Source organism: Scyliorhinus torazame, chromosome 19 (genome assembly GCF_047496885.1).
Source record: "Scyliorhinus torazame isolate Kashiwa2021f chromosome 19, sScyTor2.1, whole genome shotgun sequence".
NCBI classification, from domain to species: Eukaryota; Metazoa; Chordata; class Chondrichthyes; order Carcharhiniformes; family Scyliorhinidae; genus Scyliorhinus; species Scyliorhinus torazame.
Genome location: NC_092725.1, coordinates 93,036,598 through 93,044,403, shown reverse-complemented (window position 1 = coordinate 93,044,403; position 7,806 = coordinate 93,036,598).

Here is a 7,806-nt window from a genome sequence, read left to right as displayed (position 1 = left end):
GACAAATGGGCGCGGTCTAAGTTTCCAAAAACAGCTGTAAAATGAATCCACAGGCGTCCAGCAAACGCTGTGGGGTGTTCTGTCTTCTGCCTTCACTTATTCAGGCCTTCTACTGGGTCACCTCTGTTATAGCCGATCGCGTCTAGGATCGCCGTGTGCATCTCTGCAAGGGTGCCTCCTCCTACATTCTGTGGATCGGTAAGGGCTGCTACAACCGAAGGGTCTAAGCTTTAAACTGTGATCTTCACTTGCTCACGCTCATCCAGGCCGTACATGGTCGCCTGCTGCTTTCCTCTAGCAAAGAAGTGGTGGGGGTCTGAGGTGGGGAGGAATGGTGTGATCTTTTCGCACGCGTCCCGTAATTGGGTCATGGTTAAGGGTGTGGTGTAAAGAAATTCTGCGTCTCCTTTCGATGTGACTGTGCGGTGGGTAGTGACTGGATTCATGGGTGCCTGATCTATCTGTTCTGTGGGGGGTTGGGGTGCTTTTCTCTTTTGGGGCTTTCCTTGCGCACATGTTCCCTGAACATAACTATGCGCGGTTTCATTTAATTCTTGCCAATCAAGGCCGTCTTCCTCATCTAATTCAGATCCAAAGGTGCTCTGAAATCCATTTTGCACTGAAAGCTTCCTGCATTTTGAATGATCCACTGAGCTTTGTCTGTGCTCCGTGGTGGCAGCATGGAATGCTCTTAACGCTGCTTTTAAATCGCTGCACTGCCTTTGCGATCCCTCTACCTGTTTCTCTGTCTCTTTTCTTACCAGGACTGCACGTTGGGTGTCCTGATAGGCCTTCTCATATTGGGTTTGGAAGCTGCTCAGATGCGCTGAACAAGACTGGCATCATCCACCTCTCCGTCCTTTGCTGCCAACTTCCTTCTTAAATTCATATTCTCTCTCTCGATCTCACTAACATTGACCTTGCTCATTCGATGTCTCTCTTCTATCTCTTTGCGGAGCGTCCGAACGACCTCCTCTGTGCCTCGCAATTGTGCCAAACAGGACACAATTGCCATCGGCTTGCTAGCTTTCCCTAAGCTTTTCTTATGGATCTCTGACAGGTTCTCCCACCAAGTATGTCCTGTACTCCCGGGAACTGTTTCCTCATTATCACAGCATTTACTCCAAAGGGGCCATCCTTTCCCTTTGAGATATTTTCTGATCTCTTCTTCCCAAACGGGACACTGTCCTACTCTGCTGCTGGTCGCTGCGACCACAAATTCTTGGGGGTTCATAAAGCGTTCCATTGCCTTCATTGTCATTTTTCCTATCTGAATGCTGTCTTTTTAAAATTTGGTACGAGGGTACTAAGGTGGTGCTGTACACACGGGTACAGCATTCGCTACTTTCCGGAATACAAACTCCCGACAGTTTTTCGCAACAAAAAATCTATCAGTTTTACCTTATAGCCCTGTTAGTTACGCATACATTAACACACTTCCGAATTATGAGGATTGATCAGAACTGCTTGAACACTTGTGGTTTTTCTGTTCCCAATTGGATTCTCAATTCATATTTTGGGTTCTCCCGGAGTGGTTAGGCCACTTCTAAGTCGGGTCCCACCAGAGTCAGCCACTAACTGTTGCTAACTTTTGGTTGGCTCTTAAATGTTGCCCGTTGTGTCTTTACTTTATTTGCTCTGTTTCTCTAACCTTTGCTCTAGAGTCGCCAGGTAACTTTATGATACCGCCACGAGGTTCAAGTTCAATTACTGATCAATAACTCGACGCACCAATTAGTAAGATTCAAATCAAAACACATTTATTATACACAGTCAATCACTACTCATGCATAAAACACTACTTACTAGACTATTTCTAACACTAAAAGGCCTATACTTAGCTTGGAACTGGCCCACCAGGTCAGGGGAACAAATGGCCTTTCGTTCGATTCCGAGTCTGCAGGATTCAAAAGCTGGTATGGACTGGTAGCTAGGAGCGCCTATCTCGTAGCGTGCATTGACTGGAGACTTACTTGGTTGTTGCGGCAGCTAGGCAGTTCACTGTCAAGGGTTTTTTCGCTGCTGAGTGACCCTGCCAAGAAGGACGAATTGAACTTGGGGATTCTATTTTATAGTCCCCAGGGGCTTCACGCCCCTTCGGGGCGGACCCTGTACCTGGTTCCAAGTGATTGGACTAAGTTCTGATCGCTTGGATCGATTTCTCCAATACTGGAGCTGTTCCCTGATCACCGGGCAGTCCCCGAGTGTCCGTTGGCTTTCCTTTGTCTTGGCTCCTGCTGGCGCCGAAGAGTCTGGCTTGGCCTTATTCACCTTACATGTTTCAATTGTTCCCGTGGATCGCTCATTAGTATGCAGATGGCTGTGAGTTTCAGTGCTGTCTGGGCTTCTGCAAGTTCTAATACACAGGAGAATTTGCACCTGCTAGTTTTTTGCCTGTGTTGGCTGAATTTACCTGTAGTCTTTGCGGATCCCCATTTTAAGTCGGGAAGTGGCCAACACAGGTGGCTACGAGCGGCAGCGTCCCGGGTTTGATTCTAGCTTTGGTCACTGTCTGTGCAGAGTCTGCACGTTCTCCATGTGTCTGCGTAGGTTTCCAACGGGTGCTCGGGTTTCCGCCCACAATTTGCAAAAGGTGTGCTTGTTGGGTGAAGTGGACATTCTGAATTCTCCCTATGTGTATCTGAATAGGCGCTGGAATGTGGCGACTAGGGGCTTTTCACAGTAACTTCATTGCGGTGTTAATGTAAACCTACTTGTGACAATAATAAAGATTATTATTAATCCAGTGCGATCTGGTATAAATAGTGGAGACCATTGAACTTGAAGAGCAGCCAACACATTACGAGAAATTTGTTCAAAATGAGATACTAGGAAGAATGTTGAGGGTGAAAGCGGTGTTCACCCAGTAGCGTGAAGTGGGATTGCAATGAGACAACAAATCATTTCCATTGTAGTATAGGAAACTGGACACACTGTATTAATTAGGGGATTGGGGTTATGGGGAGAAGGCAGGAAAATGGGGATGAGAAAAATATCAGCCATGATTGATTGGCGGAGCAGACTCGATGGGCCGAGTGCCCTAAATGTCTTATGGTCCAAAAGGTTATGTTGTCGATTTGCTAATTCGAAAAGCCAATTTCACCCTCTCCTCCGGACCCAACACCTTTATATCCTAACACAAAATTGGACACTCAGCATGACACTCATGCAAGTCATGGTAATCCTGAAATGAGTGCAATAGCTCAGCAGTCCTGAACTACTAATCCAGAGGCATGGACTAATAAGGCAATGGCATGAGTTCAAATCCCACCATAGCTGTTGGGAAATTAAAATTCAACTAATCAAATGAATCTGGAATAAAAAGCTAATTTCAGTAATGGTGACTAAGAAACTACTGGATCATTGTAAGATCCCATTTGGTTCATTAATACCCTTCAGGGAAGGAAATCTACGGTCCTTACCTGGTCTGGCCTACATGTGAGCAAGACACTCCAACTGCTGCAAGAAATAGGGAAATGATAACCAGATGGGCCACTTTGCATCAATTAGGCACTGAATATGATAAAGATATAGCCTGCCCAGTCAAACCTGCAAACATCATTGGCATGATGCAGCAGCCTCATTGCACACGACCTAGTGTCAATGGCTGTTCCTGGGAGATCTTGCCAGGGCTCCATTTAGTACTGGTTCCACACAAACATAGACCAGGCGTAACAGCACCTGGAGAGTCTCCCAGGCCATTGGGGAGCCCTGGGTGGTCGGGGACAAGGAAAGGTGGCACCCTGACTCTCCCTCTGGCACCTTGGCACTGCCAGTCTGACACACTGGCAGTGCCACCCAAGCATCCTAGTAATGCCATCCTGACTGCCAGGGTTCCTATGTGGCACTGCCAGGCTCATAGGGTTACTGCCAGGATGCTCAGGTGCCAGGTTGACATTGCCAGTGATCAGGCCTGAGGAGGTCATACCATATTGGGGGGGGTTTCCAGAGAGGGGTGGGGGAGTCTTCCAAAATAGTGCCCCGATCCACGAGGAGCTTTTCCTGCCGGCGAGCTTCAGCTCACCAGCAAGAAATCCATCTATGTGCGGCCTCGGTGGAGACACCACCAACACCATTTCTGGGTACGACCTGTCCCACCGGCAGGACAGACCCACCAGAGGTGGTGGCGGCACAGTCGTATGCAGTTAGGAGGGAGTTGCCCTAGGTATCCTCAATATAAACACTGGACTCATGGAAGTCTCATGGTATCAGGTCAAACCTGAGCAATGAATTCCCCTGATAATAACCATGAACCATACCCCTGGGCTGATGAATCATTACTCCACCATGTTCAAAACTACTTGGGAGGATGCACCGAGGGTGACAAGGATGCAGAATGCACTCTAGGTTGGCAATTCAATGTTCATTGTCAAGAGAGTTTTGGTAGCACCCCTACTTACCAAGCTGGCTGAATCCCTAAGGACATAGCTGCTAGACTGGGCCTGGGGCAGGTGGTGAAGGGAGCAATAAGAGCGAATTGACTTGACCTCATTAACCAACCAATCAAAGATACACCTGTCCATGACAGTACATAGTAGTGACCATCGCACAGTTCTTGTGAAAACAGAGTCTTGACTTCACACTGAGGGTATGCTTATCGTGTTGTGTGACACCACTACTTTGCTAAATGGGATAGATTCGGATCAGATCCAATGGCTCAGAATTGGGCATCCATGAGGTTCTGTCAGTCATCATCAGCAACAGAATTGAACTCAACCACAGTCAATAACCTCATGGACCAACTTATACCTTATGCTACCATGGGATCAATTTTATCGAAGAGCATGTCAATATGAGCTCCCAACCCAGTTAAGCTATAGCACAGGAGTACACGCATGTCAAAAATGAAAAGCAACATGCTAGAGACAGTGTTAAATGATTCCACAACCAACAAATCAAATCACGGCACTGCAGTTCTTACACATCCAATCACGAATGGTGGTGGAGAATTAAACAGAGAGGAGGATGCTCTACAACCATCTCCATCCTCAAAGTTGAGCGAGCTCAGTCAAATGGATGCTCCATCTTACCCTTCTCCGGAGGACCCCAGCATCACAGATGCCAGTCTTAAGCCAATTTGATTCAATTCATGTGTTATCAAGAAACAGCTGAAGCCACTGGATATTGCAAAGGCTATGGGCCCTGACAATATTCTGGCAATAGAAGACTTGTGCTCCAGAACTAGCTGTTCCTCTAGCCAAAGTTCCAGTATAGCTACAACAGTGGCATCTAACCGACAATGTGGAAAATGTCCAGGTAGTTCCGGTCCACAAAAGGCAGGCCAAATCCACCCCAGCCCCATTAATTTATTCTTGACCATCAGCAAACTGATAGAAAGTTTAATCTATCACTGCAGACTCGGTTTAGCCGTGGTCGTAACATGGATAAAAGAGCTGATGCCAAATAGGTGAGTGTCTGCAAAGACAGCATTTGACTGAATGTGATAGCAAGGAGCCATAGCAAAATTAAAGTCAATGGGAATCAGGGGAAAACTATCCACTGATTGTAACCATATCTAAAACTGGAGGCTTCCAATTGTAACCAAGGGGTTTATTGATGAAATGCAATGGTTGGTAACTATACAGGCACAGAATATAACAGAATGGGTCTTGTCAACTCCACGGTCCACACTGCCTGGGTCCTGGGCAGCACGGTAGCATTGTGGATAGCACAATTGCTTCACAGCTCCAGGGTCCCAGGTTCGATTCCGGCTTGGGTCACTGTCTGTGTGGAGTCTGCACATCCTCCCCGTGTGTGCGTGGGTTTACTCCGGGTGCTCCGGTTTCTTCCCACAGTCCAAAGATGTGCAGGTTAGGTGGATTGGCTATGATAAATTCCCCTTAGTGTCCAAAATTGCCCTTAGTGTTGGGTGGGGTTACTGGGTTATGGGGATCGGATGGAGGTGTTGACCTTGGGTAGGGTGCTCTTTCCAAGAGCCAGTGCAGTCTCGATGGGCCGAATGGCCTCCTTCTGCACTGTAAATTCTATGTTAATCTATGTTAAATTCTATGTCCTGTTCCCAGGGCTCCGCGCAAATGGGGGTTCACACACTTCCACGAGATTGCCCCCAAGCCGGTCACATGGTCCACCAGGCCCACTCCCATAAAGGGGTCACGCTACCACATCCCTTCCATCTTAAGTCCCTTATTACATTTTACACCATAACTATGTACAGATTCTATATACACGGCAAAAGACATCAGGGGGAAGAGAGTTCATTAAAGAATCAATTGGGCAGGGGAACTTTGAGTCCTTCTGGACCTCCATAGTCCACCCACAGGCTTGGCATCCTTTGAGGTAGTAAAGTTGTCAATAGCCGGTGACATGTCAGGAGGTACTGCCTCAACAGTAGGTGAACTGACCTCATCGGCCTCCACAGGTACAGCTGGCTGGATGGATTTGGGAGTTTTCAGCTCCCTCTGCTCAGGGAAATTTGCAAGAGAATTGACAACACCAGTGGGACCAATTTGCTCCAAATGGGGGTGGTCGCCCAGCTCCTCAAATGGTCGATGTGTTTTTTGACAGTCCTTCCACTTACATTCGTCATGCACAACATGGGCCCTGATGGAGACACAATCCGTTCAGCTAACCATAGTGGCTCAAGATGAAGTTATCAACCAAAACTGGGTGCCCCACCTGGAATAATCGGTCACCTCCCTGCATGTCCCGTTGACTTCTCTGGGAGACCTGATGTGACTCCACCCTCCCCGCCAAGTTAGGAAACACGTGATCAAACTGGGTTCTTAGACAAAGGCCCATCAGCAACTCAGCAGCTGTGACCCCCGTGGTGGTGTTGGGAGTGGGGGGGGGGGGGGGGGTTGAATTGCATGACAACAAAAAATTGGCAAGTCATTGGCATAGCAATTTGTCAGACTGTTTCCGCACGGCATTCTTCAAAGACTGAATGGCTCTCTCGGCCAATCCATTATGCCGCAGGGTGGTACAGGGCCGACATAGTGTGGCATAAGCCATTAGCTCGAATGAAAGTCTATCAGTTGTTGCCTGTAAAAGGGGTGCCATTGTCAGATACAATGGATTCTGGCACTCTATGAGTAGTGAACACTCGGTGTAAGGCGTCCACTGTGGCCTCCAGGATCATGGCCCCCATCTCTTGTACAGACAAGCACTTGGATTGGGTGTTCACCAGAACTAAAAACATCCTACCCACAAACGGGCCGGTGTAATCAACATTGACCCGAATTCACGGGCGACCAAGCCATTCCCAAGGGCGGCTTACGGACGCAAGGGCTGCTGCATTTGACAGGGATCGCACTGCAAGTCGGTTGTTGTATAATTTAAATCTTTCTGAGCGACAAAGGTTCAGCGATCCTTGATAGTGATAGGAGATTGAAGGGATTTAAATTCTACTTCACTCAGCCTTTCAAGGAAAGATAGAGTGAAATTTTTTTTAAAAAGAGGTTCATCAGCATCTGATTGGTGTTGCAAGGGAAATTTGCATACCTCCGTCGTGGTCACCCTAAATTGAAGGTGTACCTGAGCTAGAGACCCTAGTTGTTCAAGTGAAGACAAGCACCCAGCAGAGGGCAGTAGAGTGGAGCTGCTGATTGGTGTTGCAAGGGAAATTTGCATACCTCCGTCGAGGTCACCCTAAATTGAAGGTGTACCTGAGCTAGAGACCCGAGCTGTTCAAGTGAAGACAAGCATCCAGCAGAGGGCAGTAGAGTGGAGCTGCTGATTGGTGTTGCAAGGGAAATTTGCATACCTCCATCGTGGTCACCCTAATTTGAAGGTAGTTTGTGGCGGAGCTGTTGTCAAGTGACACTGAAACCCGAAACACTTCTTCAG